Source organism: Oculina patagonica, chromosome 4 (genome assembly GCF_052425735.1).
Source record: "Oculina patagonica isolate OP01 chromosome 4, crgOcupat, whole genome shotgun sequence".
Classification (NCBI taxonomy): Eukaryota; Metazoa; Cnidaria; class Anthozoa; order Scleractinia; family Oculinidae; genus Oculina; species Oculina patagonica.
The window spans coordinates 13,082,553-13,094,471 of record NC_135761.1 but is presented as its reverse complement, the minus strand read 5'-3'; the positions used below and the strand labels follow the sequence as shown (position 1 = coordinate 13,094,471).

The window sequence follows — 11,919 nt, the reverse complement described above, 5'->3', positions numbered from 1 at the left end:
TTTGAAGACAATAGCTGATTGGTTAAAGTTTCTACAGCCTGGTTTTCACTAGCAACGCAAGCACAAGCGTTATATATAAGTAGTTTGTGCCAAGTGAAAATGAACTTCGACATAAGCATAAGCATAAGAACACGATGTTTACTAGTTATATGGCTCAAATGAACAGTCGCGGGGGAAACTGGAACGAGTGCTTAAATCCGGCAGACACGGCCAGACGTCATAAATTTCCTTGTGCTTACGCGGTGTTTCGTTTTCACACAGCATAACGTGAACGCAAGCACAAGAAAAGGAAAAATTTTGATCCTTGTGGCGGTGCTTGCGCTCGTGCTTACCCTTACGTGAAGGCCGTTTTCACCGTCACGGTAACGGAGCCTATTTTGCTATAATATTGACTTTTCTAGACCTACTGAACATCAGGCAAAATAAAATACAAATACGCTAGAGTGGTTTTACTTCAACTGTGATATCGTTACTACTAGACAGTAATTCCATTGCTTTCTTTTGTTTAGGTCGACTATTTAGAATTAATTGTTAGATGTTGTTTCATGGGTTAGATGAAAGCACTATAAGGGCCGATCTACACGGTACGACTCTTCTCGCACGCGACAAGCCTACGACATGGCTTAGGACCATTTACACACACGCGTGTCTGTCGTAAGACATGTGATAGGTTGATATACACGACACGATTCGTGTTGTAGTCATGGCGTAAGCATGTAACATGCGATAATCGTAGGCAAAATCGTACCCTCTAATTCTCCCCTAACAAATACGCATGCTAACTAAATACATTTTTTTAAATATTCGTGTCAGTTATTTTACATCCTTGGAGATTAGGGAATAGATAACTTAGGGCCGGGGCAAACGTCGATCTTCACATGAGGCGAACTAAATGGCAATTTTGGTCGACCCAAACAGGTAAAGCTCGACCGTTCGGTCAAACGTCGAACATAATTCGATCGTCGAACCGACCGTCGAACCAAACTCAGAGCAGCGAGAACAAATATTTCGAGGCTTGTATTGTTATACAAATTTAATTTAAAATTTATTCATTTAGTTCGTTTCATGAAAAGATCGACGTTTGTCCCACAGTCGATCTTCACACGTTCTTTCCGTCTGGAGCAGACGGATAGAACGTGTTGGTCAGTTGGACGAACTCAACTGAGTAAAACGTCAAACTAATCATGAACTTGATTCGCTCAGTTTGGTACGTTTTATGTGAAGTTCGACGTTTGGCTCGGGCCTAAGATAAATTTAATCTATTACGCTAGGTTTAATATTCTTTTGTTTTGATTGTCTACCCTTGGATCACCTGCCCAGTTGGTTAGTGTATATCACTTGTTGCTGCCGCAGCGAAGTGAGCCTGAAGCGAACGAGCAAGGCAGCTCTCTAATCGCCGGCAAAAGGATTACTTTACTGCTTTATGGGGCTTGCGCGCAATCGCTTTTTTTTTCTTCAAAACGCAAAGAATTGTGGTCGGTAGATCAAAGGCGCAAGGAATTGTGGTTATGCGCGAACGGAAGATTTAGGATGCGCATCAAAGGCGCAAGGAATTGTGATTATGCGCGAATGGAAGATTCAGGATGCGCAGTGGAGTTCAATGTGATCTTTGTGCTAGTGCTTTGTGAATAAGGGCGGAAGATGCAGACGAAGCTCGGATGTGCGTCCTTCTTCTTTTCATAACTGCGTTTATCCGTTAAGTCCTGGTTGTGCTGATTGTAGAAGCCACAGCTGCAATACAGGAAAATAGGCAAGATTTCCACACAAATTATGCATACAATTTTGTGACTGACTAGTTCTTTTTATGATTGCTGTTTGTGTATAGTGATAGTATGAAATAGTTGCATACATAATTAATGTATGGGGCTGTGCGGAAATCTTTCCAAATGGGCAAGATTTCCACACAGCCACCTACATTAAATATGCATACAATTTTGTGACTGACTCATTCTTTTTATGATTGCTGTTTGTGTATAGTGATAGTATGAAATAGTTGCATACATAATTAATTATGGGGCTGTGCGAAAATCTTTCCACCAAAGGAAATGATTTCTAACGTGAGCTGAATGCTTTGCATTTCAGTGTTGAAAGGAAGGAAATTCGCTATCCGGTGCTTGCTCTTGCGTCATTCCAGATGTAAGCGAGTGGGAAAAGCAACTGTTTTTACGAGAGAAACAACCACCTGAAACGTCTGCTTTCACTCACTGAAACCCGGGACTGAAATGAATCCATTTTAACAATGAGTAACGCAATGACTTTATAATCGTTATCTTTCTCATCAGAACATTGTCCTTTGGTACATGTGACGATATTCCCACTACTTGTTACTACGGAACTTTTTTAAGGCACAATATTTAACAATTATTCGCCGAAGGCGAAGTGATTATTTAACAATTATTCTATGAGCCCGCGTTGGATACGAGGTGGTAAATAGCCAACGAGGCGCGAAGCGCCGAGTTGGCTATAACGACTCGTATCCAACAAGGGCGAATAGAATAATTGTTTTATTAAATTCTTCTTTAAGTTCAAATCGACTGGACATTTCAGTTTGATGTAAACGAAGTGATAGTATGAGGCGCAGGAAAATTTGTGGCGGGGTGTTCACTTCTTGAGTTGAGTGAAACACACGAGGAAAGCGAGCGAGAGAGTTTTCTTCCCAAGATTTTCATTCCATTATCTCCTCTAAAGTCGTCTATATATCCTGGAAATTGTGACAACAGTTAAGATTTACGAGATGAACCGAAGCAAAAGCTTTTCTGAAATTTACACGTCTTGTGCAAGTAGAACGAAGCAAGCGTTTACATTGTACTTGTAATTTACGGCTCCACGGCTGTCATCAAGACTGCTTTATTATTTAAAGCGAAATTGAGCTCAAAGTGGAACAGGTTTAATGAAGTATAAAAAGACAAGAGCAAGATTTAAAGGTAACAAACTTTACAGAAGTGCTGAGCCTAATTTTATGACGTACAATGAATGAAACTGTGTCAGTTTGCCGTACTTTCGTAAATTATTTGCTGCTTTTCTACTTTATTCACTCGTTCTTGTTGTCGTTTACAAGTATTATTAATTAAACTTTTCGCATCAATCCTTTTGTTTTTCGTAGTTGATTTTACTATGGCATTTCTGTGGTTTTTGTAGGCACCGCTGATTATTTCTTGTTCATAAAGCTCGCCAAATTTGCTGTTTTCAACCATTTTTCCGATGGAACTGTCGCTTCCCGCAGAAAAATTTTACGCTGAGCGACACTTGCCGCACTCATTTCCTATATAAGGTCAAACATAGGTATACGAGCTGATAATCGGGATTCAGTAAACCAATCAGAAAGCTAGAAATGCAATATCCGAGGTTGAGAATTTAATAATGTTGAATTTCAACGATAATCACTGAGCCTGAGGCAAATAATTGTTTTAGTATGATTTTTAGAGGTGATCATCGAGAACTTAAAAAAAATAACGATAGCAAAAAAGAAAACAGCAAACACAAGTGTTCGCTTGCATACGGTGTAAACCAGTTCAAATCATCGATTGCAATCAGAATGTATTTAGTTAAAGCAATAAAACGGAACAAAACAAACACAATGAGAAAGATAGATGTCTGTTACCTTTGTATGATTGTGGATGACTTCTAAGCGAATGTGCGAATCCTCTAAAAATAAGTAGCTCCGATGAGAAGAGAACTAACTAATGTTTGCTCAATCGATCTGACTGAGTTTCTCATCGATCGCCAAAACCGCCGTATTTACGATCATTTCTAATGCCTTGAGAACCATCTCTTGAAAATGTTTTCGGTCCAAAAGTCTTGGTAGTTATTTTGAAAAATTCCCAATGTTTAAAATATCCAGGACTTGGACTGGTTTCTTTCAAATTAAAGAAATTTTCATTCTGCAAAAGTGGCCTTGTTTACTTCCCTGAATGTCAAAGGTGGCGTGGCTAAGTAACCAAGCCTTCAAAGCTATAATCACCTCGCGTGGGGTGATTATAGCCTCATAAGCCGAGCTTCTCAACCAATCAGAATGCTTCAATTCTTATAATCACCTTTGAAATTATACTAAATAGCATTAACCTTAGAAATACAGTTAACTAAAAACGGAACAACTTGTCGGTGTCATCTTGGCGCCATTACTCTCATTATCATTTTTGACACCTCACTGAAAATTTATTCTATTTCACACCTTTACTTTTGGTATAAATTATTTTTTCTCGTCACATACTTGATAATCGTGCCACTCACCAAAATGTCGTTCCGCTTTCTCGCTAATCTTTATGGTTAACAATATATAGCAATGTTCCTGTAAGTATTTCTCGTTATTTTTTTAGTGCGAGCAAATTTTTATTGTACCCAAAGGCCAAACCAGAAACGAGCGCCAATTTGTCGGCCTCGTTGATTGCGTTTTGATATGTGACCAGGCGTGATGCAGGATTTCAAACAAGTCAGGCCCTGCCAGGGGTTTTGGGTCTTTTTAACCAAGGTATTCAGTATCTTTTTGCCGTAATACGGGTATTAAGTATCTTTTTTCCTGAATGTTTGGTATTCTGTATATAAGCGTAATGTTGGTGTGTTTTTCTTTTTTTTAAATGTCTTATCCTCAGTGCTTGTGTCACTTTAAAAAAAAAAATCATGAAAGATCTGCAGTTCTTGCGTCACTAAATCCGCATACGAGCGCATACTGCGACTGGTCATCATGAGTGGTGGTTTTGACTTTGTCAAAGCTGTTAATTAGGGACAGACCATTATTTTTTGGAGGTGGGGAGGGGAACAAAAATCCTGAAAAAAGTTGTTTGAAAGAACAAAAAGGCTCAAATAAATTGTTGGAGACATGAGGAGGAGAAAATAGATAGTTTGATGACAAAAGATAGTCAGCCATTGATGTCATGATATATCATCAACAGCACTCATTTTGATGCCCAGAATGCTGGAAATTGCATTTCTGATCTTCTAGATTTCAAAATTCACTGGGGGAGAATGCTCCCAGGGCCCAGACCCCCCTAGGAAAAGGGGCCTCATAGCCTCCTCTGTGGTCACATCAACCTATTTCCAACCAGAAAGCGGCTTATAAAAAATGTCATTGAAAAAAAAAAGGTAAAGCAACTTTATTTATACACGGTTTGTGTTTAAAGCTAAAAGCTTGTGGGGCCGTGTATATGAAACAAATACTAAACAAATATGATATATTAAATAAACATAACATGGTTAAAAATCCTAACTGGCAGGAGACAGACCAGTTGGCTATTTACAAGCATGACCGAGGATTTGAGCTCGGGACGACCGAGAACAAATCCAGATAGTGGTCAGAACGGGTAACTTGAACCCGGGACCTCCAGATTTCAAGTCCGGCGCTCTAACCACTCGGCCACGCTGCCTCTGTAAAACCCTGAATTACTTGTTTGTGTAACTGTAAAACTCCCTGATCAAATAAGGTGTGCGCTGGTCACACGAAACACGTAGACTAGTAGATAAAAAGTTCAACTAAAGTAGCTCTCCAATGCCACTATCTGGACACTAAAGAAAAAATTGTCTGAGGGAAGACCCAGCCTGAAAAAAAATTGTATACCCAGACAACGACACATAAAGAAACTGTTTCTGTTAAAAAAATTTAGATCCCTCCCCTCCAAATAAATAATGGTCCGTCCCTTAGTTACACCAGCCTTTGTTATCAGATTTAATAAATTTAGGTATTTGGTATCAACGTTTTTGCAGTTTTCAGGTATATTGGTATCCTTGGGCAAAAAGTGGGGTATATTGGTATCCCACTACCCCCCCCCCCCCCCCACCCCTGGCTGGACCTCGCAAGTGACAACTTGGATTTTCAGCGCACAACGTAAACTGAAACATGTTAAATACTCTGCTTTTCAAGGCAAATTTTGTTTAAAAAAAAGCTCACTCGAATCGACACGAAGATCTCTTCAGTCTTAATTTGTAAAAAAATGTGTAAGGCATACTGCTGCCAAGGCGTGGAACTTGATCCCCGACACAATGCAAATGCTGAAGGCTTTGCGTTTAAGTCCGCTAGCGTTATTTGATGTAAAATTGTAAATAGTTTCTTAACTTTTTTGTATTTTCTTTTTATTTGTTTTTGTTTTTGTCTCTTTTGTGTTTTTCTCGGCATAGTACCATATTTTGCTAGGGGCCTTAACTAAATCAGTTACTGCAAGCATACAACTAAATCGTTCTTCCCCTTTGGCAGCACTTCTACCATTTAGGTATACTAGTATAACGACAATAACTCCACTTCCTTTTCTAATTCCTGGGTTTCGCGTTTCGCGCTCGTTTTCTCACTTTACTCTATTGTTTCTGCATTTCCCACTTAGGTTGATAGCGGAGCTCCTTAGCGGCCCGTAAGGGCCGCAGAGCGGAGCACCATACCCATAAAAAAAAACACATGAAAAAAAAAAAACACATGAAATAAAATAGGAAACCTCTGCATCCGAGTTTTCATGGTCATCATGGCTAGCGGCATGCCTCGCGGGCGCGTACGGCGGCGTACGTACGTACGGTGTTGCGCACATCCGGGATCTTGAAAGGTCTTGACAACTCGCGCAGTACTGGCGCGAAATAATTTTGCAGTGTGAGGTCTAAACAGCTAGTCTGAAAGTTAGAACTTGAGACAAACACATTTATTTTGGCTCCTTGTTATGCCGATGACTACAAACGAGAGCAGGGTAAACTTAACTTCGAGGAAACAGGGTTTAAGTGATTTGCGACGGGAAAGAGATCGCGAGAGATCCAGAAAACCCGGACAGAAAGCAGGCGAAAAAGTATAGCAAAGCGCCTGTCGAACCTGGTAGCAAAGTAGCGAAGAAAAGCGACTAAAATAGCAAGAGAGGTGCCGAGGAAACAGGCAAAGAAATAGCGGAGAACAAGGGAACGGAGATAAAACGAGCAGACGAGTGTACCTACTGTGGCCAACTGGTGAAGGTGAGTACAAAACTGCAGTGAGTTTCCGTCATTTAATATCTCTACGTTTTGTCTTAAGCTTACTTTATACGCAAAGTATAAAGCTTATATTGACGGCACATTTTACTTGCTTTCGCCACTAAGCATTTGCTTGTGACATGAACAATGTTGAAAAATACTATTCGTTAAAATTCAGTTTTACCAGGTTTTACTGATCAAATAGGAGGATTTGATTATGTAAACAAATAATTGTTGGGCCTTCGAGGAACGAATTCACAAAGAATATCACTTCAACACATCTCGAAGAAAATTAAGCTTACGATTTTTAAATGCTTGTGATATGATTATTTTGTTTTACAGTGCTGGAAGAGCAGTTGAGATGAGAATGAAAGTGATGTCAGTTTGCACGAAGCACCTGGAATTTCGTTAACTCCGAGTGAAATAGATCGATTCAGTGTATGCAGTTTATTGATATTCATGATGGAGGTAAAATTACTGTTCATTTAGTCAGAGTAAATAAACTTCAGCTTCATTACTTAGCTCTTTCGTTCCCAAATATATTAAATAATCCACTTGTCATGTAGTTCTGTTCACTATTGAGCGTTCATGTGGATTACATAACAATGTCAACAATTTTGAGATTTTGAGGTCTGTTTTGCTGGTTTCATTCAGAATGTCAACAGTAAATGTTATATTTGTCATAAAAAAATCACAATCTTGTTGTGGAATTTGGAAAATGCACACAACAAAGGTTAATGACTACTGGAAAACTGGAATCTTTGTGAGTAAATTCATGCCATTTTAGACACTGTATGCAGCTGTGCATGCAAACTTATTATTAATTAAATGTGTATCTTTAAAAATCTTAGTATTACTGTTAAGAGAAAAGCTTTTAAGATGTGGCAATGTTTTTCCTATGCATGTACATGTATATATAGGGGTAGAGGGGAGGGGGAGTATTTAAAGGTCAAACCTTTTAAAGAGGGGGTGTAAGGGTTTGCAGTGATGCTTTGAGTTTATTAAAATATCAGGACCTGAACAATCGATGGAATCGATAATCGATGGCAATCGATAACAATCGATGACAATCGATATCAATTAATCGATTGATATTGATAATCGATGAACAATCGATCGCTAAAGTTTTTGTGATTATCGATTGTCATCGATTATCAATTTCATCGATAATCGATGACAATCGATCAATTAACTAACATCGATTTTCATCGATTATCAATATCATCGATTACCAATTCAATCGATCATTTAACTGCCATCGTTTTTTATTTGACTAGTATTTGATAAATATGTTTACTTTAAAACACACGGTCTCTCTTGTATGTTATATTTTATTAGCAACAACAATGATAACCTTTCCAAAAAATGTCAATACAACGAGAAACTTACTAACTTAACAGTAATAAGGCAATAATTATTTAAAACAAACGTTTTGAGCTTAAGTCTTATTCGCCTCCATCAACGAAGCGTACGCTTTTCGGTCTGGTTTGCTTTCGAACCAACTCCTGGCAAAGTAAATAGAAATCGCAACTTACAGAATTCCTCGCTGTCTAAGTACAATGTAATTTTTCTAAAACTCTGTCTTGTAGTCCATAAACATTTTCTCGCTCGTCCGAAATATTTCAAATCAAACAGTAGCAGAGAGAACTCAAAAATACGTCGTCCGTACGTCGGAACCAAAACGAGACAACAGTGGGAGTCTGGGGATGAGTTTCGCCTGTCACGTCCGCCATTTTTGACTCGGTCACGAATAACGAAGTGTCTTTGGAATTCTAGCGCTAGCAAACAGTAGGAAACTCGAATGAAAAACAGAAACATTAAAGCTTATGATGTAAACTTCATCTCAATGGAAAGGAGCTTTATTATTTTTTTTTTACAAAACAACATATGTAAGTATTTACTTCATGCTTCGGATTGATTGTGTGTTTAATGCCAATCGATGGCAATCGATGAAGTTCGCGACCACCAAAGTGTGATTATCGATTGATCATCGATTGGCCGATGCCAATCGATGCCAATCAACAGTAATTAATCGATTGTCATCGATTGATCGATTGATTTTCCGATCATCGATTTTCATCGATTGTTCAGGTCCTGAAATATTTACAGTAGAACCCTGCTAACTCGAACTCTGAAGGGAAACGAAAATGAGTTCGAGTTAGCGGGGTTTTTCGAGTTAGCGGGGTTGATTGAATATTTTATTTGCCAAGTTAATAATTGATAGTATACTGATTTTTAAGCACTTCAGTATACAGTACTGTGCAAATTGAACTTATCTTGCCAGAAACTCTAAAGCGACCACACATTCTTTTGTTAAGAGTGGAAAATGACTGTAAAATACATGATCTGTTCATTGCTATAATCAATGGGCAACCGTTGCGAGTTGCAAGTTCTGGAATTCGAGTTATCAGGGTAAAAAGTTTGACCCAAATTTTGTTCAAGGGAAACAAAATTTAGTTCGAGTTAGCGGGGTTTTCGAGTTATCAGAGTTCGAATTTAACCGAGTAAAAATGACTGAAAAGTGGGGTCAAATCCAAGGGAAATGGAAGTGAGTTTGAGTTAGGAAGGTTGTTCGAGTTATCCGAGTTCGAGTTACCGGGTTTTTTTTCTGTAGTTGACTTCGCAGTTATCAGTAAAAAAAAATAGTCTGTGCTGATACATCTCTGTTAAATATATAAGGTATCCTTTCGCATCCAGTAGTTTTGCTTCACTTTATACAAGCTTGCGTTAAGTGTTTTGTTTTATAAATTATTGATTTTCATACCAATTAATCAATTTTAATTTAATCTGTGGCATTTGACTTTTTTCAGGGTTAACATGAATTTCAGAATTTGCAGAGCCACAGACACAAAAACAGAATGTGGACAAGGACATCAAAAGAAAACAGGAAGGATTAAGATTATCCAGCTTGATGTTTGGGTGTCTTCATGATGCCATTTTCAAGAGACTAGTAAATTACATGTAAATTGAAATCAAGAAAAGCTGCAAATGAGCAAAGTTTATATTTTAAATGTTAACGTATTTACAGTGTACTTCAGAAAACAACTTCTTGATTGACCTGTCTCTTTCACATCTTTTTAGATGTAACAAGGGCATTATGAAGTGATCTTTTTAAGAATAATTTATGCAGCCAAAACAGTAACAGCAGAAATGAATGGGAGTTTAAAATTGCTATTTTCAATGTTTTGGCTGGTAAGAAACCACATGTGACCAAGCTAAAATCTCTTTGGCCGGTTAACATGACCTGTAAGTGTCCAAATATTTTGAGCCCTCGACTACACAGGACTTACATGTAGTTGTCTAATTACTGTATATCATAAGATCTTTGGTTGACCTTGGGGGAGGTAGTGGAGTTAAAAAGCAATGTAATAATTTGAATTTGGATTGGTAATGCTGAAACTGGTGGTACTGTAATTCTTAAGTATAGACGTTAAAATCGTGATTGCAAGCAATATGCAATACCAATTTCATTCTTATGTGTTGTATGCTGCGTACAATTTATAAGAACAGCTATTATGTTAAAATTAGTGAAATATTCTAAAGCCAGATTAAATTTGCAGTATCCATTAGGTACCATGAAGCAACCAAATTGTGACTCATTTGCTTACTTTGTGAACTTCATGACGAATGGGCAACATGACTCCACAAAAATGTGTACAATAAAGCATACAAATTTTTAAAAGAGCAGTCAAAGTATTGATGCTTTTTTTCTTGCATAGTTTTATACACAAGCAAACATGATTCTATTTTTTCTGCGTAATCAAAGAACAAAACTGAGTTTGAGACACACAAGCAATATTCTATCTTCCCAGAATTTTTGTTTTTTTATTTCTGTAAGTGAAGTGAAACCCCTTAAGAGGAAGGGGACTCAAAAAGACATGTAAAATTAAAAAAGGTGCTATCATCCTTTTTTTTGGGGGGGAGGGGGGTGGGATGGGGTTACAGAATGTCCCTTCTTTGCTTCCAGTTAGTTTCACTCCGGTTTGCTTGTAGTTAGGTTCACCCCTGTTTGCTCGCAGTTAGCTTTATTCATCCGGTGTGCTTGGGATTAGCTTTCACTCTAGTTTGCTTGTGGTTAGCTTTCACTCCGGTTTGCTTGGCATTAGCTTATGGCAATATGCTGTAAACCCTTTGCTACATGTATGACCTCTGCCATTTCCATTCAAAATTAAAATATAGGCAAATAGTGAAAATAAAAACAAATGAATGAATGAAAAAAAGAAAATTAACCATATTCTCAATGTAGATGTATATTATTTCCTATATACTCTAAATGTTAAGTGCTTTGCTAATTTACCACGTGATATGCCTATCTACCCCAACATGCAGCCCTACTACCCCCTCCTTATCTACGAAGGTTACATAATTACCCGTTTTGCAGCATAATTTCCCATCCAGACTTCTGGATCATAATGCTGTCAGTGGAATTAAAACGTTTTGATTGATTTTGTTTGTTTTCGGCTTATTTGGTGTTGCTGTATACGGTACTCCCATATAAGGGCTATACGGGTATGTGCTGCTCAACAGGGTATGCCTTTTTCCTCTCTGACTCTGAAACAGGGTATACAAATCACTCTTTTGACTGTGGAACACTATCAAGTTTAGCTATGAAAATCCGCTCCTCTCATTGGTTTTTCTCCAAGCCACAGACAAAGTCAAGTGAGCGCTTTGTGATGTACGCTAGTGTTTTTGTGTTTTGCTGCAGCCGCAATGGCTGCAAGCAAAACACATTGAGAGCTGAAGTTTGTGCCGTAAGGACCGTAAGGTGTAAGGTGTAAGTGCCGTAACAGAGGAGAAATCTGAACTACCGATGTCAATCAAATCCATGAACAAACAAAATCGAAACCAATGAACCGTAGCGCTGATCGCATTCGAAGTTACGGGCCAAAGTATTCGAACGCAAACCACGTTGGACACGTTGGAAAACAGAAAACCGATTTAAAAGTATATCGCATTGGGAAAGAAAACAAACTGTGGCGCGACCACTCCAGTTTTATGAGAAAATTA

At 38.3% G+C, this 11,919-nt stretch overlaps 1 protein-coding gene and 1 long non-coding RNA gene across 2 annotated transcripts in view; one reads left to right on the top strand and one right to left on the bottom strand.

The window, feature by feature from the left end:
- Positions 1–6,250: 6,250 nt before the first annotated feature.
- The window catches only part of LOC144651479 (uncharacterized), a 111,557-nt gene continuing 105,888 nt past the window's right edge, over positions 6,251–11,919 (bottom strand). Inside the window, exon 16 of the mRNA XM_078511421.1 lies at positions 6,251–6,303. The gene's annotated coding sequence lies outside the window, so the exon portion shown is untranslated. The remainder of the gene's footprint in view (positions 6,304–11,919) is intronic.
- Positions 6,343–11,357, top strand: LOC144651566 (uncharacterized). Its single transcript, XR_013570336.1, has 3 exons — positions 6,343–6,915; positions 7,255–7,380; positions 9,723–11,357. It is a non-coding gene; the product is annotated as an uncharacterized LOC144651566 (long non-coding RNA).